Source organism: Triticum dicoccoides, chromosome 4A, assembly GCF_002162155.2.
Source record: "Triticum dicoccoides isolate Atlit2015 ecotype Zavitan chromosome 4A, WEW_v2.0, whole genome shotgun sequence".
NCBI classification, from domain to species: domain Eukaryota; kingdom Viridiplantae; phylum Streptophyta; class Magnoliopsida; order Poales; family Poaceae; genus Triticum; species Triticum dicoccoides.
In genome coordinates, this window is record NC_041386.1 from 498,567,118 (window position 1) to 498,590,089 (window position 22,972).

Here is a 22,972-nt window from a genome sequence, read left to right on the forward strand (position 1 = left end):
TCCTTCTTGGCTTGTGTGTGCACAGAAGATGGTTCATCCTCATTCATAACCACAACGTTGTCCTCGAAGTCTGGATAGATAGGCATGTGCTCCTTGTCCAGCAGATATGTACCAGTGCCCATCTTGGAGTTGATTAGCTCCTGGATCTGTGGGGCATACCCACAACTCCTCTTCTGATCTGCAGCTGTCCTCTTGATAGTTTCAACTATTAGGCTCATGACTTTGAACTTCTGTGGGACATCAAAGATGTGAAGCAAGTTAAATGCATGGCCTCTGATCATCTTGTGATCACCTGACTTTGGCAAGAGAGTGTGCCTGAGGATCCAGTTAATGGTTGGCAAGCCTGACAGAAGGTAATGTACAGATCCAAACTTATGTGTCTCAAGAGCAGCATCTGGGATCTCCTTGTACATGTGTGCCATTGTGTTGTGATCCTTCTTCCTGTTGGCATAGACATTCAAGTCATCTTCACTCTCTTTTGGGGCATTGATCAACTTCGCCCATTCAGCAACCGTGGACTGGTACCTCGTACCTTCAGACATCCAGACAATCCTTCCATCTGGGTAGAAATGAGTTGTGGAGTAGAACTGCATGATGAGCTCATCATTCCATTTTGTGAGCTTCTGAGCCACAAACTCATCGACTCCACAAGCCTTGAAACTATCATGTACACCTGGATAGTGATCCTCATTCTCCTTGATGTAGTCCCAGTCGACCCATCTCATGTCACACACTATGGGCTTCTTGTCAAGCAACACTGTCTCATAGAAGTCATGTTGTTCCTTTGTGTGGAACCTGTAATCAATAGCAGTCCTTCTCCTGGTGGCATATGGATCTAACTCTCTCCATAGCCTCAAACCTGAGTCCTTCCTTATCTTCATGTTCTCAGCTACTGGATGAGCATCATTGTGATCTAGGATCTTGGGTTTGAGCTTTCTCAGGACTTGTCCTTCATCATCTTCATCAGCAGCAACTTCAGGCACTGGGGCCTTGTTTTTCTCAGCAGCTGGTATACTCCTGGTATTCCCCTTAGGTTCACTCTTGGGCTTGGAGGCTGCTTTGGTGCTTCTTTGGGCTTTGATGTTAATAGCCCCTGACTTTATAGCATCACCCATCAGCTTTTGTGCCTTGGGTGCTGGTGCAGCAACCTCTTCTTCCTCGTCCTCTTCAGAATCTCTCATGATTGAGGATCTCCCAAGCACTCTAGTAGTGGTCTTTTTGATCCTCTCCTCCTCTTCTTCCCTTCTGCAATAGCCTATTTGGGTTCAGATCCCAAAGGGACTTGAGTAGATGCTCTGGCCTTAGACATTGGAATTCTCTTTGCAGGAACCTTTTGCTTCATGCCTGGCTTGGTGGCAGCAGCAGTGCTATATTCCTTCTTAACCACTTTCTTCTTGGAAGTGGCCTCATCCTCAACTGCCACCTAGTCTTCATCCTCAGATTCAGAGGTCTTCTTCTTTCTAGCCCTGGTGGCAGCTTTGGGTAAGTTGCTTGGGGTGCTCCTGCTACCATCATCTGAACTGCTAGAGGGACTAGTGCCCTCACTCAGGTGAACCTGCTCCTCTGACCTGTTCTGGCTGTCACTCTGATCAAACATATTGCAAACACTGACAGCAGACCCTGTGAATAGATATAGATGAGATAGAGTGGATGAGCATCACAAAATGCAGAGGTTTTTTCAAAAGAATGAGTCGAAAACTTAGTTTTAGTTTTCCACAGAAAGCATTTCGGATCAACCGATTTGTAAACTCGGTGATACCGAAGCAGCTGTTGGAACCTAAACTAGTGAACTCGGTCTGACCGAGTCACAGTTCGGTGACACCGAGACTGCTAGGGTTTCACAAAGTCCTGAACTCGGTCACACCGATTTGCAATCCTCGGTCAGACCGAAAATTACATGTGCAATGGCCTGAGCCGAATCGGTGGTACCGAGTTCCACAACTCGGTGGGTCCGAGATGGTTTCGGCGGAAACCTAACCCTAAATTTTCAATTCAACTCTAATCTACGGAGTGTTTTGACTTGATAAGATCATTTCAATCATGGAAAGATTCATGGCAAACACAATGTGCTAGGAATCGGATTGAGGATAGCACAGTGATCAAGTTCATACCCTAGTTCGGCGATGAACTTGCTATGGCGGCAACGACGGGGATGATTCCCGTTGACGATGGCGGAGACCAGCGGCAGGAGGCGACTGGCGACGAGGAAGACGATCCGGAGACCCTCGAGGCAGAGCGGGCTAAGCGCGGGTCGACGAGGTTCGGAAAGTTTTCCAAAATTTGACCCGTGGGTATATATAGCGTGACCCTGTTGGTGTGACCGAGTGGAACAACTCGGTGGCACCGAGATTCATAACTGCAATTAGTTACTGAAACTCGGTGTGACCGAAAGGTTCAAATCGGTTGCACCGAGATTGAAAACCTAGATTGACTTAGTGATCTCGGTATGACCGAAATGGATGAATCGGTCAGACCGAAGCGCACAAAGAAGTTTTGGAAGTTTAAGTCTATGACGAATCGGGGACTCCGAGTGCTCCTAACACAGAGTGGTTCGAATCTGACTTGATCAAATTTTGTGATGTAGCATGAATAGAGTTTGAGACAAGAAAAGCATAGATAGCTAGAGAGGGTTCTTAGGAATTCTTGTCCATCCACTTGGCAAAAGAAAAGAAAACCAAACAATCAAAACAACAAGTGGATGTCCTCGAATGAGTAAAATATGCAATCAACATGCTCACACAATAAAATGGCAATTGAAATATGTGGCAAAGCATGCACAACCAATTCTAGCATCTATCAAACAATTTGCGATGACTAGGTAATCTATATATGAGTATATTGACTTAGGAGTCAAATGAGAACATTTGGTCATAGGTCATACTCATCGTTTAAGCACAAGTGGGGTTACCACTTTTACATAAAGCATTGTTGTGTTCACACCATTAGAGTTGCTTTAGCTCAATTCTTAGAGTAAAGCTCCCCCTAGATGTGAGATCCCCCCTAAGAGGGATGAACTAACCTTGGGTTTTGTCAATGATGACTTCATGTAGATGTTGAAGATGTGGATGCTCAATGTTGATGTAGATCATTTGAAGCTATCCATTGGAGTGAGTTGCACTTTCAATACCTACACGGGTTAGTCCCATAAGGAACAAACAAGGATATCCATAGACATAAAGTGATGCACACACAAGATGATGTCTATGAAAGCTTTTAGGTTACCTTGTCCCTTGTCTTACCAACAAGAGGGTTTGTGACTCCTTGAACTAGTGCAAGATGTGGAAGTTGATTGCACTTGTTCTTGCCAAGATGATAAGAGTGAAGTATGTTGGTGGAGTCACCCTCAAGAACTCTCTAGTTCTTCTTCTTCGGGATCCACACCATCTTGATGGGAATCCTCGGTGTTGTAGTTGTACTTGATGAAGTGGAACTTGAAGTAGTCTTGGGAACCCGCTTGACCAAGGCCTTAGGAGCTTCTTCAAATGCATCAATTTCCTCTTGAAGCTTGTCCTTGCCTTTTTGCTTGTGGTCTTGTGGTGGAAGATCATCTTGAGCTTGTGTCCCTTTGAAAGAACTAGGATCATACTTCTCTTATTAAGGAACAAACTTCGTCTTGGGGTATTGATCTTCTTCCCACTCAACTCCATTGGCATTGAACTTTTGTTCAAAACCAACACCTTGATTCTTCCGGTGCCTTCCTTGCTTGCGTACAATTTCCTCGAATTGCTTACTTCCGGCAAGGCTCTTGTAAACACCTTTCTCTATAATTCCCTTCAATAAGCTATTTTCTTGCTCAAGTGTAACTTGGCTAAGAGAATCATTAGTGGAATCAAGAGAACTACTAGAAGCAACAATATTGGATTTAGCATGATTATTATTACTACTAGAGGAAGAATCTTTCTTGTTCTTGTTACTAGATTTGACTTGAGGCATGTAAGTGGGTAAGAGTAAACGCTTGGCAATGTAAGAAGAACTTTTCTTATGAAGATCATCATTGATTGCTTTTAAGAACTCATGCTCTTGCTCAAGGTTGAGCTTTTCAAAGCGTAATTTCTCATGAGTCCTTAAAAGTTCTCGATGATCTCCTAAGATAGTTTCATGAGCTAACTTAAGAGTGTTTAGTTCTTTAGTTAGAGACTCAATCTTCTCCTTATCATTGTCAATCGTTTTATCTTGATTAGCATGATTAATTGACGTTTCATCACAGTATTCATCACTAGAGTTGTCAACAAGTAAATCATCATCACCTAACAAGTCATCTTCATCACTATTGAAATCAACATACTCGGGGTGTGATACCTTTGGGCCTTTAGCCATGAAGCATGTTCCAACTCCTTCATTTGGTGAGTCAAATATGTCGTAGGAGTTGGTTGTCACAAGTGCTAGACTGGCAACACCTTCATCTTGAGTATATTCGGAGTCGGAGTGATAGCTTCTCTCGGAGTGGTTGTCGGAGTCGGAGCTGGATACCCATTCACCAACATGAGCTTGATGTCTTCATTTTGTGTAGCTCCTTGATGACTTGTCCTTTCTTTCCGAATCCTTGCTTCTTCGTGAGGGTCTTCATTCATAATGATCATCTCTACTCCTTCTTTCTCTAGATGGTGATTCTTCTCCTCTACTTCTTCCCTTGGGAGAATCTTCTCTTCTCTTATAGGGGGGTGTACACTCATTGGAATAGTGTCCGAGCCTTCCACAATTGTAGCAGTTTCGCTCTCGACTAGAAGATCTTTTGTCATTGTAGGACCTTGACTTGGAGCTTCTCTTTGCTTCTACTCTTGTAGAACTTGTTGAAGTTCTTCACCATTAAGCTCAATTCTTCATTGAAGGTTTGTTTCTCACTCGATGATGTGGGGGCTTCACATGAGGCTTTGTAAGCACCACTTGATTTGTTGTGAAGTTCCTCTTTATCATTGAGTGACATCTCATGAGCAACAATTCTTCCGATGACTTCCATTGGCTTGAGATCTTTGTAATTTGGCATCATTTGGATCAATGTGCACACGGTATCATATTTTCCATCCAAGGCTCTTAGGATCTTCTTGATGATGAATCTATCAGTCATCTCTTCACTCCCTAAGCCGGCAATCTCATTTGTGATAAGAGCAAGCCTAGAGTACATTTCAGCAACACCTTCACCATCCTTCATTTTGAACTTGTCAAGTTGACTTTGAAGCACATCCAATTCGGATTCCTTGACGGAGTCGGTACCTTCGTGCATATCAATCAAAGTATCCCAAATTTCCTTTGCATTCTCAAGACGGCTGATTTTGTTGAATTCTTTGGGGCACAATCCGTTAGAGAGGATATCACAAGCTTGAGCGTTATATTGCAGCATTTTCAACTCTTCCACGGTGGCTTCACGGTTCGGTTCTTTCCCATCAAAGAATTCACCTTGCAAGCCAATACACACAATAGCCCAAACGGCGGGGTTATGTCCAAGAATATGCATTTTCATCTTATGCTTCCAACTAGCAAAATTAGTGCCATCAAAGTAAGGACCTCTACGGTGATAATTTCCCTTGCTAGACGCCATACTCTCCTAGGTTGTGAAACCAAGGCTATGACCACCAAAAGCTATGGAAATCAAAGCAAATGGAGATCAGAGCTCTGATACCACTTGTAGGGTCGAAAGTATGTCTAGAGGGGGGTGATTAGACTACTTGACCAAATAAAAATCTAGCCTTTTCCCAATTTTAGTTCTTGGCAGATTTTAGCTATCTTAGCACAAGTCAAGCAATCTCCACACAATTCAAGCAAGCATGCAAAAGAGTATATGAGCAGCAGAAAGTAAAGCATGCAACTTGCAAGAATGTAAAGGGAAGGGTTTGGAGGATTCAAACGCAATTGGAGACATGGATGTTTTTGTCGTGGTTCCGATAGGTGGTGCTATCGTACATCCATGTTGATGGAGACTTCAACCCACGGAGGGTAACGGTTGCGTGAGTCCACGGAGGGCTCCACCCACGAAGGGTCCACGAAGAAGCAACCTTGTCTATTCCATCACGGCTGTCGCCCACGAAGGACTTGCCTCACTAGCGGTAGATCTTCACGAAGTAGGCGATCTCCTTGCCCTTACAAACTCCTTGGTTCAACTCCACAATCTTGTCGGAGGCTCCCAAGTGACACCTAGCCAATCTAGGAGACACGACTCTCCAAGAAGTAACAAATGGTGTGTTGATGATGAACTCCTTGCTCTTGTGCTTCAAATGATAGTCTAACCAACACTCAACTCTCTCTCTCACACAGGATTTGGATTTGGTGGAAAGAAGATTTGAGTGGAAAGAAACTTGGGGAAGGCTAGAGATCAAGATTCATATGGTTGGAATGGAATATCTTGACCTCAACACAAGTGTAGGTGGTTCTCTCTCAGAAAATGTGTATTGGAAGTGTAGGTATGTTCTGATGGCTCTCTCCACGAATGAAGAGTGGGTGGAGGGGTATATATAGCCTCCACACAAAATCTAACCGTTACACACAATTTGCCAAACTCGGTGGGACCGAATGGTTAAACTCGGTCGGACCGATTCAGCAAACCTAGTGACCGTTAGGATTTTTGGTGGGACTGACATGCAACTCGGTAGGACCGATATGGTTAGGGTTAGGGCATAACATAATCTCGGTGTGACCGATTACACAAACTCGGTGGGACCGATTTTGGTAATAAGCTAACCAGAGAGTTGGTCAGGTAAACTCGGTGGGACCGATTCGCTCATCTCAGTGAGACCGAAATGTTACAAAAGGGAAACAGAGAGTTTACATTGCAATCTCGGTGGGACCGATCGCTCATCTCGGTAAGACCGAAACGTTACAAAGGGAAACAGAGAGATTACAATCCCATCTCGGTGAGACCAAGATCCCTATCAGTGAGACCGATTTGCCTAGGGTTTGTGGCAGTGGCTATGACATTTGAAACTCAGTGGCGCCGGATAGAAAGAATCGGTGGGGCCGAGTTTGACTTTTGGTTTAGGTCATATGTGGATGTGGGAAGGTAGTTGAGGATTTTGGAGCATATCACTAAGCATTTTGAGCAAGCAAGCCATTAAGCAACACCTCATCCATCCTTGATAGTATTGGCTTTTCCTATAGACTCAATGTGATCTTGGATCACTAAAATATAAAATGTAGAGTCTTGAGCTTCAAGCTTGAGCCGAACTTTTTGTCCTTAGAATTTTGAGGGATCCACTTTCCTCATCCATGCCATGCCATTCATTGAGCTTTCCTGAAATATTAATCTTGGAATAATGTTAGCTCAATGAGCTATATGTTGTTAGGAATTACCAAAACCACCCAGGGATAGTTGCACTTTCAATACATGGTCTTAATAACCCGACACAAGTAGTAAAGGTAAATTCTCTCTATAGATTTGATGAAGGTGATATTCCTTGTAATAAGTCTGCTAGACAATGCTTGGATGAGTTTGATAATTTTATTGTTAAACAAGAAAACTTCAATGCTTACATTGGTAGACAATTGAAACGTAATGCTTATATGGTTTAACACTTGAGTGATTATATGTCTAGAGTTAAAGGTGACCTCAAACTTATTAGTGAACATGCTTCTATGGTTACCACTCAGGTAGAACAAGTTCTTAAAGCACAAGATGATTTGCTCAATGAATTAAATAATAACAAAAATGATAATGATGTTAGAGTTATGACTAGAGGGGGTAGAATGACTCAGGAACCTTTGTATCCTAAGGGCCACCCTAAGAGAGTTGAGCAAGATTCTTAGAGAACTAATGTTGATGCACCTAGTCCTTCTAAGAAGAAGAAAAATAAAAATGACAGGACTTTGCATGCTTCTAGTGAACCTGTTGTTGGCACACCTTAGAATCCCAATGATATTTCTACTTCTGATGCTGAAACACAATCTGGTAATGAACATGAACCTAGTGATAATGATGATGTTCACGTTGATGCTCAACCTAGAAATAACAATGATGTAGAGATTGAACCTGCTGTTGATCTTGATAACCCACAATCGAAGAATCAATGTTATGATAAGAGAGACTTTGTTGCTAGGAAGCACGATAAAGAAAGAGAACCATGGGTTCAGAAACGCATGCCTTTTCCTCCTAAACCATCCAAGAAAAAGGATGATGAGGATGTTGAGCGCTTTGCTGAAATGATTAGACCTATCTTTTTGCATATGCATTTGACTGATATGCTTAAAATGAATCCTTATGCTAAGTATATGAAAGATATTGTTACAAATAAAAGAAAGATACCGGAAGCTGAAATTTCCATCACACTTTCCAATTATACTTTTAAAGGTGGAATGCCAAAGAAACTAGGAGATCTAGGAGTACCAACTATACCATGCTCCATTAAAACAAACTATGTTAAAATTGCTTTATGTGATCTTGGAGCCGGTGTTAGTGTTATGCCTCTCTCTTTATATCATAGACTTGATTTGAATAAGTTGACACCTACTGAAATATCTGCAAATGGACGATAAATCAATTGCTATACCTATCGGTATTTGTGAGGATGTGCCTATTGTGGTTGCAAACATTACTATTTTAACAGACTTTGTTATTCTTTATATTCCCGAGGACGATAGTATGTCGATTATCCTTGGTACACCCTTTTTGAATACTGCAGGGGCTGTTATTGATTGCAATAAAGGCAATGCCACTTTTCATGTTAATGGTAATGAGCATACGGTACACTTTTCGAGGAGACAACCTTAAGTCCACAGTATCAATTCTATTGGAAAAATCTCAACGATTACTATTGGAGGTTTTGAATTCCCTCTTCCTACTGTCAAGAAGAAATATGATATTCTTATTGTTGGGGACATGCATATCCCCATTGAGGTAACCTAGTGTTAATCGAAAATTCTCCGGTTCCATGTTATTCGAAAAGAGTTTGTTAACAAGACTTGATCAACCCTGTTAGTGGATTCCTTTTGATGAGCACGAGATGGATGAAGTTAGAAAGCACAACTCTCTATACCCTCCTTTTACTTTCTGTTATTTAGATTAAATAAAGCAACAGTAGTATTTTCTGTCTGTTTTCTGAATTATCCTTGCAATAAAAATACCCCGAAAATAAAAGTTCTCCAAATGTCCTGAAAATAAAATATGATTTTTTGTAGAATATTTAAGAATTTATGGTACTAAGAACACACCAGGGAACCACCATTTGTCCACGAGGGCACAGGACGCGCCCACACCCCTGGGGCACGCCCTCCTGCCTCGTGGACCCCACTTGGACCCCCTCCACTTATTCCAGCACCCACTCACTTCGTCTTCCTCCAGAAAAAATCCTCCCATAGCTCAAACCCGTGTTCTAGCTCATCTTGCTGCCATTTTCGATCTCTTTGCTCAAAACTCCATTCACAAAACTGTTTTGGGGGATTGTTCTTCGGTATGTGACTCCTCCAAAGGTCCAATTAGTTTTTGTTCTAGTGCTTTATTTATTGCAAATTTTTGCTGCCAAGGTGACCCTGTTCTTAAGCTTGCATGTCAAATTTATGTGGTCCAAAGTAGTTTTAATGCATGATATAGCCTCTAGGAACTTTTGGGAGTAGTTGCTATCAATCTTGTTGAGTTTGGTTCACTTATATTTTGAGTCACTAAAAAATTTCAGAAATTTTTCAGAGAAAGAAAATAATGAAGAGATTGTTGAGGAGCTCTTCGAGCCAAAGCTCGAAGGATAAGCAGAATGAGGAGAATAAAAAGTCCAAATACAATCTTCCTCGCACTGCGGAGGTTCAGTCGTGCGAATGGCCTTGTGATGCGTTCTTGAGAGCCACCGGAATTTACGATGACTTTTATTACTTGGCTGAGAATGTAGACCTCACCGAGTTCCTCCACGAACAGCGCGAATAGTATCTCCTACTCACTAATATTTTCATGCAAAATTTTTATTTCCATGCTAAGAAATCACCACCTTAAGTGGAGTTTCACTTATATGATGAGGTTAAGGAGATGTCACTCCATGATTTTTTTCGGGTCTGCAAGATACCCTTTGTGGGCAGCATCGAGGAACCACATCGTAGTGATGTGGATGGATTTATTGATAGAATTGTTGTAGGGGAAACGAGGAAAGTTTCCGATGCAAGAATTACTAGTATACATTTTCTTGTTCTACGTTACTTTGCAATATTTGCTAGTAGATGCTCAATTGGTCGCGGGAACAGTGCAAATCTTAGTGCTCCTAATCTTGTCATTTTGCGCCATGCTTTGTTTCGTGATACAACTTTTAGCTTAGGCGCTATTGTTGCTAAACGATTAAGTCTGAACCGTACAAAGGGCCCCATCTTCGGAGGCATCTTTGCTTCACGCCTTGCTAAACACTTTGAGAGACCTATTAGGCATTATGAGAAAGAGAAAAGTTGTTGCCCCCTATTTTTCTAGATTATAAGAGTATGGTAGCACATGAATTTATTGTTAAAAATAAGAAGAAGACGCTTAAGTATAATTTGATATTTGATAAAACTCACTATGAGACTATTACCTTGCTTGCGCCCTCTTTGTTTAACACACTTTCAAGCATCTACCTCATCTTACCCGAGGCCATTTATGCATACTAGAGGTTGACACAAGTCCCAGAGCCTGAGCCTGAGCCACCACTTGACCCTTATCGACAGTCTATTTATCAGTGGGATCCAGAGGAGACCGCCAACCAACGGCACCCTGAGGAGCCTCCTCAGTACACCAGAGAGAGTAGCTTCGATCTGTGGGAATAGACCAACTTAGGCCAAAATCCTAAGCTTGGAGGAGTACGTATTTCTCACCAACATTACATTCATGTTCACACACTCATTCTAGTTGTCGGTGCTCATAGTTTATTTTCTTTTCTAAGCCTTCTTCTTGTGTGTTTGAAAAAACTTAAGAAAAACCAAAAAAAATAGTTGTAGCTTTTAGCTAGTTTACTTTCCATGCCTGTAGTAGTAGAAATTAAAAGAAAACCCAAAAAGATTTCTCGCTCTTCTTTTGCTTGTTGGGAGCTTTCCCATGTAAACTGTTTTATTTCTTTTCTTATTCTTTGGGGGTCGAGAGGAGAAGACCATGATGAAAATGTTGAGTGGCTCTCATATGCATTATTGTTGATTTAACCAAGATCCATATTGCTTTGTCTTCTCCCTTGTATTAAATGCTTGCAGATTCCAGCTTAGTCCAATGCACGTGAACTATTATTATTATCCACACCGTTCGGTCATGCGAGTGAAAGGCAATAATGACGATATATGATGGATGGAGTGAGATGAGAGAAGCTGGTATGAACTCGACCTATCTTGTTTTTGTAAATATGATTAGTTCATCATTCCCGATTCAGCCTATTATGAATGAAACATGTTTGCAATGACAAATAGAGATTATAGTTGCTCATGCCATGCTTAATTAGCTAGGAGTTTATAATGGTTTACCTTGCATGCCAACATGCTATTAAAATGGTTGTGATGTGGTATGATAGGGTGGTATCCTCCTTTAAACGATTTGAGTGGCTTGACTTGGCACATGTTCACGCATGTAGTTGAAAAAAAATCAACAGAGCCTCCACGATATTTATGTTCACGGTGATTTATATCCTACTCATGCTTGCACCCGTTGTTGATTAATCTTAATGCATGTTCATGACTGTTGTCGCTCTCTAGTTGGTCGCTTCCCAGTCTCTTTCTAGCCTTCACTTGTACTAAGCGGGAATATTGCTTATGCATCCACTTCCATAAAACCCAAAGTTTTTCCATATGAGTCCCCCATACCTTCCTATATGTGGTATTTACCTGCCGTTCCAAGTAAATTTGTATGTGCCAAACTCTAAACCTTCAAATGAAATTCTGTTTCGTATGCTCGAATAGCTCATGTATCAACTAGGGCTGTCTATATATTCCATGCTAGGTGGGTTATTCTCACGATGAGTGGACTCCGCTCATCACTCATGAGAAAATGGCCGGTAACTGGGATGCCCAGTCCCATGCTCAAATCAAATTAAAATAATTGCAAACAAAACTCCCCCAAGATTGTTGTTAGTTGGACGGCACCCGTTGTTTTGGACAAGCCATGGATTGATGTTTGTTGGTGATGGGGGAGTATAAACTTTACCATTCTGTTTGGGTACCGCCTATAATGTGTGTAGCATGGAAGATATCGAGATCTCTTGTTGTTATGTTGACAATGAAAGTATGCCACTCAAAATATTATTTATCTCTGTTTGAAAACTCAATCTCTGGCACCTCTGCAAATCCCTGCTTCCCTCTGCGAAGGGCCTATCTATTTACTTTTATGTTGAGTCATCATCCTCTTATTAAAAAGCACAAGTTGGAGAGCATCGTTGTCATTCGCATGCATTGCTATTAATTTACATTGAGTATGACTGTGACTGGATCTCTTTGACCATGAATTACAATGTCTAGTCAGTCCTTGATCTTCAGGGGTGCTCTGCATTTATGTTCTGCGGTCTCAGAAAGGGCTAGCAAGATACCATCTTGTTATATCATATTATGATTATTTTGAGGAAGTGTTGTCATCCGAGATTTATTATTATTGCTCGCTAGTTGATTATGCCATTGATATGAGTAAACATGAGACCTAAATGTTATTGTGAATATGTTTAGTTCATAATCTTTGCTGAAAACTTGAATGATGGCTTTACATATTTGCAACAACAAGATCAAATAGAGTTTGTAAAAGTCTTTCTTTATCACTTTCAGTTTGTCAACTGAATTGCTTGAGGACAAGCAAAGGTTTAAGCTTGGGGGAGTTGATACGTCTCCAACGTATCTACTTTTCCAAACACTTTTGCCCTGTTTAGGACTCTAACTTGCAATATTTGAATGGAACTAACCCGGACTGACGTTGTTTTCAGCAGAACTGCCATGGTGTTATTTTTGTGCAAAAATGAAAGTTCTCGGAATGACCTGAAAATCCACGGAGACACATTTTGGAATTAATGAAAAATATTGGCGAAAGACTCAGCATCAGGGAGCCCACACCCTGTCCACGAGGGTGCAGGGCGCGCCCCCTGGGGCGCGCCCCCTGCCTCATGGTCCCCCTGGGACTCCACCGACCTTAACCCCAACTCCATATATTCACTTTCGGGGAGAAAAAAATCAGAGAGAAGGATTCATCGCGTTTTACGATACGGAGCCGCCGCCAAGCCCTAATCTTCCTCGGGAGGGCTGATCTGGAGTCCGTTCGGGGCTCTAGAGAGGGGAATCCGTCGCCATCGTCATCATCAACCATCCACCATCACCAATTTCATGGTGCTCACCGCCGTGTGTGATTAATCCCATCGTAGGCTTGCTGGACAGTGATGGTTGGATGAGATTTACCATGTAATCGAGTTAGTATTGTTAGGGTTTGATCCATAGTATCCATTATGTTCTAAGATTGATGTTGCTATGACTTTGCTATGCTTGTCACTAGGGCCCGAGTGCCATGATTTATGAACCTATTATGTGTTCATGAATATATGTGAGTTCTTGATCTTATCTTGCAAGTCAATAGTCACCTACTATGTGTTATGATCCGGCAACCCCGAAGTGACAATAATCGGGACCACTCCCGATGATGGCTGTAGTTTGAGGAGTTCATGTATTCACTAAGTGTTAATGCTTTTGTCCGGTACTCTATTAAAAGAAGGCCTTAATATCCCTTAGTTTCCAATAGGACCCCGCTGCCATGGGAGGGTAGGACAAAAGTTGTCATGCAAGTTCTTTTCCATAAGCACGTATGACTATATTCGGAATACATGCCTACATTACATTGATGAACTGGAGCTAGTTCTGTGTCACCCTATGTTATAACTGTTGCATGAGGAATCGCATCCGACATAATTATCCATCATTGATCCATTGCCTACGAGCTTTTCACATATTGATCTTTTGCTTAGTTAATTTTCCGTTGCCACTATTGCGATTGCTACAAAAACTACTACTGTTACTTTTGTCACCGTTACTATTACTTCCATACTACTTTGCTACTAAATATTTTGCTGTAGATATTAAGTCTTTCAGGTGTGGTTGAATTGACAACTCAACTGCTAATACTTTAGAATATTCTTTGGCTCCTCTTGTGTCGAATCAATAAATTTGGGTTGAATACTCTACCCTCGAAAACTGTTGCGATCTCCTATACTTGTGGGTTATCATGGCCCCTGACACTTTTGGGACTATGGCCCGCGTGGATACTGGCCTGCCTAAAGCCCATAATTTTATTGGGCCAAGCAGGCCCGAGATATATTTCGGCCTGTTAACTGCTTTTCCTATTTGGGCCAAACATGGGCCTTAGGCAGTTTTGGCCCGTATTGGCCCGTGATTTTTTCGGTGCAACGCTAGCCCATGGTATTAGCTTGTTAAAAGCCCATGGTATTCTATGGCCCAGCTGCCCAGAACTTTACTCGGCTTGTTAAAGGCGGGAAACTACTATAGGTTTAGACCTCCTAATGGCCCAAGATGATTATAGGCCCATGTTTTGGCCCATATGAGTAACGGGCCGGCCTGAAGACCGACAACACTGAGATCCACTGAACATTCCGGCCTAAATTACAGCATACCGACCAAATAATAAACCTAGACTATACAATAAAGAAATTACGACATATTACATCCACTGGGAATCAAAGTTTGCTACCGATGATAATAAAGCGCAACGTGACCGTGGATTACATACATTAGGCATCAAAGGTCGCCACCAGTGCATATAAACGCACCGACAAAAGAATATACAAAACTGAGAGCGCTTTAGAAGGCACTAGGACTGGCCAGGATGGGCCCCACAAGCAGCCGAACAAGCTGATGAGACCTTAGTTATGTCAATGATAGATGCTCCATCCCTAGCTGTATAGCACCACATTGCGCAAGGCAGTCCTCTGACATCTTCATTGCATCTTTGACTTCAAGTCAGAGCTGAGATGAAGCAAGCCTTTCCGCTTTAAGTTGAGACTGAAGAAGTCGAATTGATTGAGGCAGCGACTGCACAGAGGTTGTCTCACACCTGCTGGTGAGTAGCTTTAACTCACTGTCTTCATCAAGACAGGACTTTGGGGTCATCTCGCTCTCCTCAAGATGGTTTGGCTCACTATCTTCCCTAAAGTTTTGCCTGGCATAAGAGATACGACTTTGAATGAGAAACAAGGAGACACGTAACCGGTTTCACAATTATATAAACAAATAAATGAATCTGTTCTGCATAAGGAACATGTTTTTATAGCTACAATTTAAAACTGGTAGTTGTTGCAAACATCCAATCAGATGTAAACAACAAAGTAAACAACAGTGGAGGAAATGATGCCTATCCAAATCTATACTAGAACAAAGTTTGAAGGCTTGAGAAGGATGAACTTACATTACATGTTAGCACGGGCTGGACAAAACCCTTCTCCATGTTGATGGAAGGATAATTCAATTAATTCCCCAAAGAAAATTCTTTGTAAGCGTTGCCATTATTCTACATTTTTCAAAGAGTAAATATAGATCAAATAATGGGAAGAAACAAAGGATAATGAAGCTCAGGTGTAGACTGATGATACATAATCAAATAGCAATTAATTAAGTACAGCGTTACAAGGCAAAAGGTACTAACAAGAGGAATGCAGGCATCAACATGTGCAGTGGCATTGGCTTTATTCAACATTTTGGTAAGAGTAAATGTAGATATGATAACTTGGAGAAAGTGGAGGGCAGGGCAGATAAGATGCAGAGTAATGCTAGACAATCAACTATCTTGCGATGCAAGTACAGTAATACCACCACCATCCATTATTACTTGTCTCTCAAATGGATGTATCTAGCACTATTAAGTTCTAAATACATCCAATTGATCAACAATTAATTCGATACAGAGGGAGTACATGACAATGGGTACTTACATGAGCAATCCAAAACTTCATAACCATTGTCTTAATTCTACATTTATCTAAGAGTAAATATATATCTTATAATTTCAAGCAAAGGGAGGATAATGAAGCGAACATTTATAGTGATGCTACATAATCAAACAGCAATGAGTGTAAGTATGCTGACAAAGGGCAAGAGGTACTGACAAGAGCAATGCTGAGCCCAGTATTGTTGTGAGATCCTATGATCCTTTGAGCAAGGAGATTCATCTGAAATTAGTTTTCATACAAGAGAGAAGGTAAGGCACATGCAGAAATTTAGGAGTTCAAATTTTGAATTAATATCATAGACAGTACCTGACGCTGGGCTCTCAATAGTTCTAATAGGGGTTTGGCCAGTGGAGTAGGGGTAAAGTGTGGTACAGTTGGGCCTGTGTTTTTTGTGGTTGCTGATCTATCTGATTTAACAGGTATCACTACCTTTTCCAAATACCTAGTTTGTACTCCTTGAGGATCTGCACTCACCCTCTTCCTTTTGGACATCTATTACGAAAGAACAACGTTTGACTAGAAAAACATAGTATGATGACACATGGAATAGGTACAGAAAATGGATAGGTATGGCATATACTCATATATGATGCTTAAACTAAGCAGATGGTGTAACAAAGTAGAAGTAGTGCAAGAGGTCAGATGCAAAATATGTGCGACCAATACAACCTTGCCAAGTTAGAGTAAGCACCTTGATGGGTGAGTAAGATAGGCCATCCTCCACCATGCCAAGTTTGTTAGCCGGTGGATTGTTCCACAATATTCCTCTCGTGCACCCATTCTCATATTCATTTTGATAATGTCCAATACCTGGCATGCATGAAAACATAAAAACAAGTGAGATTATGTTTGTAATGCAGAAGTGATTCTAATTAAATACTGCCTCCATGTAAACCCCTTTGTGCTATCTCTGCAATTCTTCTAAGAGATGCCATGCATGCTGTAATTTGGTGTGTACATTAATATAATGTGGCCTACTACTCAAAATATGAGATCTCCAAAAGTGATGATACTTCATAATGACAGCTTCAACATATAGTAAAGAAGAACAAGTCGACCTGACCTGACAGATTCAAAATATACTAAGGGAGAACAACTTGACCTAACCAGTCGACCGCAAATGTCTCTGCTACTCTTCCCAACAAGGAACATACTTATTAAAGAAAAGAAGAGGGTCATCTTAAAGAAGAGCATAAGAGCAAGCAAATTGAAGATATTACAAGTCCTTCTATACAATGTCGGTTGCCCACCCATGATGAACCAAAGTGCACAGAGAAATACTATTCCTTCTGGTCTCTCCATATGTGGCTCACATGCATTTCGAAACTAAAGTAGGAACATTTAGCTGACCAATTAAACATCTCTCAGTTTTACTAATATCAGCATAATATCATATTTGAATTTGTACAACTAAGCTTGTTTAGCTCAATGGGTGGAGCAGTGCTATTACGACACGAACCACGTAGGCTGATCGTGGTCATCATAAAATGGGGAAACCGTAAGCATGATGAGTATAGTGTTGACCGTGGTAGTGGGATGGCAGATCTGAAGCTGCAAACCGCGCAAAGGGTAGTTAGCAACTGATGTTTGCTTTGAAATAACAACTAAGATTTGTTATGGACAAGAAAGTACAGTCAACAAGTGACAAAGAAATGCAATTCTGATGTATCTCTATATGTCGCGACATGCATTTGGAAACTCAAGTGGGACCTTTAGCTAACCAATTAAATGTGTATGTTAACTAATATCAGTATCATATAACAATCATATTTGAAGAACTAAGCTTTGGAATTCTGAGTGTTGTGTTGTTTAGCTTGAAGGGTGGAGTAATGCTAGTATGAGAAAAAGCACCTCCGTAGATCATAGTAGAGTAGATAAAAGGGGAAAACCCTAGGCATCAAGAGTAAAATCAGGAAAGTGGAACTAGCTGGACCAGTGGGTGGCGCACATGCTTTTCGAAACGAATATAGGAACATTACGTGACCAATTAAACGTTCTCTGTTTTTGTAATATGAGCATCATATCAGATTCGTATTTCAACACCTAAGCTTTGGAATTATGAATGTCATGTTGTTTTGCTTGATGGGTTGAGGTCTTGAGGAGTAGTGCTAGCATGACATGAAGCACCTACGATGATGGTAGTGAATATAAAGGGGGAAACCATAAGCTTTACGAGTATATTGACCATGCCATGGCGGATCCGAAGGTGCAAACCGGACAAAGCTACTTCGCAACCAATGTTTGCTTTCAACTAGCCACTACGATTTGGTACGGACAAGAAAAGTACAGTAAACAATTTACGATCTATTTTCTAGGTGAGATCAATAACTTAAGCACATATGGAAGAGTACCACCTCTCTTGCGACGCCGTGTAGGCCCCTGCTGATACGTTGAGGGTGCTGCGGGTGCGATGGCTGTCGGCGGCGGGAAAGAAGACTTTAGACGGCAGACGGCCGGGTCGGGGGATAAATCATGTTGCCGTGGACGAGGCGGTCGTAGGAGCGGCAACAACAAGGTGGACGACGGCACAGATGAAGCGAGAGGACGTGAAGGATCCTGGTTCGGCGCCATGGATGAGAGACGTCCATCTCTTGCAGTGGACGATGGGGTAGGGGTAGCGGCTCCAGCAAGGTGGAGGATAGGGTGGCAGACGGAGGAGGCTGGCCGCAGTGGGGAGGTTGTTGTGGCACCGATGGTGTATGAATGGGGAAATGGAGGGGGAGGGGATCTCAAACTTTGGGACGCGCTTGTCTGAAATGTGGGAAAGTTACGAACTTATCCCCCATTTAAAATTTCGGACATCACGTCGGTTGGAGATAGGATGGTAATCTCACATCTCCCAAATATTTGTCGGTAGTGATTTCGGGCGAGGAGAGGGTGTTTTGCCGCCCACGGTGTATGAACGAGGCTGACATGTAGGGTGGTTGTGTCACGTCTGAGGGAAGTTACACACTGCCCCTATTTAAAATATTTGCCTACATTGATTTCCGATGAGGAGAGTTTGTTTTGCCACCGTGTCTGAATGGGCTCAGAGGCGGTCGTGTCACGTCTGATTGAAGTTACTAGTCTACCCCTATCGATAGCAGTGTAAATCTAGTCGATAAGGATGTCTAGTGTTAGGGGTAGACAGTAATTTCCATCTCGCAATCACTTGCTTCGAGCAGCCGACAAATGATAGTGGGTGTTTAGCCGCCTCGTTCAAAACTTGGGAGAATTAGCATTCACGTTTGCCCTGGGCCCTGGCAACTAAATTCAAATCCAATTTGTATTCGATTACAAATATCCACAGATAATTCTACATTTTGCTATTTATTTCTTCAAAACCACGACAAAGATTTATTCCACCTTTATATATGATTATGATTTAGAAATGACGTGATCTTCGAATTTAGTAGGTTTGATACACTTTGGGTCAAACGGTTATTTCCTCCAATACAATATGCTCACACGAAAAATAGTTCACCTTATGTCAATCATACAAGTACTGAGGATTACCTCGCCTAAAAAATTCGGATCATTACAACACATGGACAACATAGGGGGTCTTACAACATAATCCATTCAGAGACATGACACAACATGCAAGTACAATAATCTAATGACAATTTCAACTGGTATCTGAAGAAGGACTGGGATAATCCTGGGCTTCAGATTGCAGAAATAGCAAGACCTCCTCCGTCTTCAAATGCAACATTCTTACTTCCTCCAATTCTTTGGTTGCTTGCATAATGCGTGCAGCTAATTGCATAATTTCCAGCCTCAAGGTCAAGATTACCTCATTCATGGCAGCCACACCATCTCTTTCTGCCTCTAGTAGAGCCTCAAGAACTATAATATATGTGCTCAGACTGCTCTCCGGTGGTGTTGCCTGTAAACTACTACCATATGCTATGGTGGATAGCGCACTGCTTCCACAAATAGATTCTGGGGTTGTGCATTGTGTCCTAGTGTGAACGACATCCTGAAAGGTTTCCGCTGGACATAAGTAAGAGATAGTTATCGCATGATCTAGGCAGTAAGCTTACATGGTAAACGACATCCGAATTATTGCCGAGCATGGCAAGCTATATTAAAATGGTTCGAAGCAGCATGAGCCGAAAAGAAATTAAAATGGTAAGATGAAACTAGGGATGTAAGTGGCAAATAAACGACATCCGCCAGTCCCATCTAGTTAGTTTTTGCTAGCTCCCTAGTTCATTTTCCTCAAAAAACAAAAACTCTTTTGAACTATCATACCACTAGTGGACTTTAATCGGGATTAAACGGGGCCCAGTTGACATCCCTAGTTGAAAGGGAGTGTACCACCGCTATATTTAAGTTGCCAAGGCATCTAAGTAGTTGAAATAATCTAAGAAAGCACTTAACAGTGTGGCCTCATATAAACTACGAAGATAGTCTTGTGATGAAGTTCATAGGAAAAGTTAAGGACTCAAATGAACTAGGCATGCATTTATTTACAATAGTACATCAGGCACTGCTGACATATTGGCCAACTCAGGTATAGCCTAACAAGTAACAAACAAGCATTTGAATCAAGCAATACAGCAAAGCAGACAACTGAACTATTTGTAATTCTATAGGATTACAGGTTGAGGGAACAAGCCAAGAAAGCAGCCCACACACATTAAATTTCACATGTACTAAAACACACTGGCTTACCATATGTTGCTGTGAAGCCTCGCTGTTGTTGCAATGTTCTTTGAAGATATCGTCAGCATCCCGTGGTTGCAAATCTAGTTGTTGTAGTTTATTCTACACCCTCTATTTAGGTAAAATTAATTTTAGTCGCATGCACTGGTTTGAATTGATCATCAATGGTTCATCTAAACTAATGAAAGAAGGGTGTGTGCTTACATGACAATATATGTGCTTCACTATATTTTTATGCTTGTTCGAGGTGTCAGCCCTAAAAGAACAAATATTTTGCTTGATGGGGTTGGCAACTCCATAATTAATAGAAGCATCAAATTAGTCATGCAACTTGGGAAGATTAGGAACACACGAGAAAGTAATGACCAGAGGCTCGGAGCAGTGATGTAATAGCTAGCATCAGAAAATCTAGGGTAAAACAAACAAAAAGCAGCGGAACCCCATGCTAGTTTGCTGATGTGTAATTAAGCATAGAGAACATGAAGCAGTCTGATGGAACCAACAGGTGGCATCAGAACAACGCCATTATCATAAATATAGCATGCAAGAAGTAAAATAGTAGGCAGTGATATCTAGGAAGTATAGTAATACTTAGGAAAAAACTAAAGCATTGTAACTATATGTGCACTGGTTTGTAATTTAGCACATGTAACATGTTCACTGCCAGAAGTATGGCCCTACAGGTGCAAGCAAAATAACGTGTCTCATGAAAATTGAATGATGCCCTGAAGAAATTCAAAGGTGCGGTGCTTATGCTAAGAAAGTGAACGTTGGCGCCGACCGTTGGATAATTGTACCTGATTCTCGGTGGTGTATGGGTATCGTTGTCATACTTGATAGCTAAGGATCGTCGATGGTGCTCGTGTTGTGGTTGAGTTTGGGTCGGATGTCGCCGTTGGTGAAGCGGCTCCGGTGCTTCGGTTGCGGCGCCTGTCGACGTACAAGAAAGCTCATATGTGGTAAGTGAACAGTTGCACGATGAAGAGAGAAAAACCGAAGGAGTACAAATCGAAATAACCTGATGAGGCTGCGGCGTCAGTAAAGCAGGGCCGGTGGAGTTGAATGTGGCGTCCGTGGAGTGGGTCCGGTGCAGTGGACGAAGGCTTTGGCGGGCGTGGTCTACAGTGCTTTCGGTGAGGCGGATCTGTTGTGGCGGATGAGGGCTTGTATGAAGGGCCAACGATGGGGCAGACGAGGGAGTCAGTGAAGGGCCTACACTGTGGTGGACGAGGGCGTCCGTTAAGAAGATCGGGTGCGGTGGACCATGATGGCGGTCAAGAAGATCTGTAGCAGTGGACAAGTCAGTCGCTGAAGCGGCTCCGGTGAAGTGGTGAGTTGGCAGTTTGGGGTTCCAAGGTGTGGAAGGTAGATCCGGCGGGGTGTGAGGTCCACCACTGCGGCGGAGGACTAGATTCGGCGGCTTGCCATGGTTGGGGGGTCGGGGAGGGGCTCTCGGGAAGAATGTTTGGGGCAAAGAGGGGAAAACAATGGAGTTACCAAAGCAGCCCTTTTTTGTTCATGTGGCAGGGTAAAACAGGAATATCATAGGGCTAAACTTTCGGGCGCGAGATATTTCGATGGGAGCAGGAAGTTTGAAAGCTTTTGGCGCCTGAAATTATAAGTGTTCTGCTCTTGTACGGCCAACTATGATATCATGGTCGAGAATTTATTTGTTTTGCACACAAAAAAGTGCAAGTTTTGAAAATCAATGTCTCCAACTCGAAACTTTAGATTGTCCATTCAATTCAAAAATATGGATCATTGAGATAGTACAAGCAAATACCAGCATACGGTCCAATTCAAATGAAATTCGAAATGTGTTTATCCTAAATATGGTGACAAAAGCAAAAATGTGTATGTGTATTAATAAAGTAGATGATTATAAAGTTTGTACATGCCCGTATGTGTATATCTCTAGGTTTGATATATGAATTTGAAATCATGAAATCCTGGCTTAAAAATGTACCTCTGTTTAAATGAATTATAAAAGCTAATGATGGAGTCGAATTCCAAAATTCCAATCTTAGGTTTGTAATTCTGGTACATCAAGGTATATGCATAGAAATACCGACGTAGAGGGAGGGATGATGCAGCACAGTGATGGTAGAGTATTTCCCTCAGTTATGAAACAAAGGTATCGAACCAGTAGGAGAACCAAGCAACACAATGTAAACAGCCCCTGCACACAAATAACAACACCTCGCAACCCGACGTGTTAAAGGGGTTGTCATTCCCTTTCGGGTAACGGCGCCAGAAATTGGTGCGTGACGGTAAAAAGGTTGTAATAGATTGGATAAATAGATCGTAAATAAAATAAAGTGCAGCAAGGTATTTTCGTATTTTTATAGATCTGAAAATAAAAGCAAGGAAAAAGTAGATCGCAAGGCAAATATATGAGAAATAAGACCCGAGGGCCGTAGGTTTCACTAGTGGCTTCTCTAGAGAAAAATAGCAAACGGTGGGTAAACAAATTACTGTTGGGC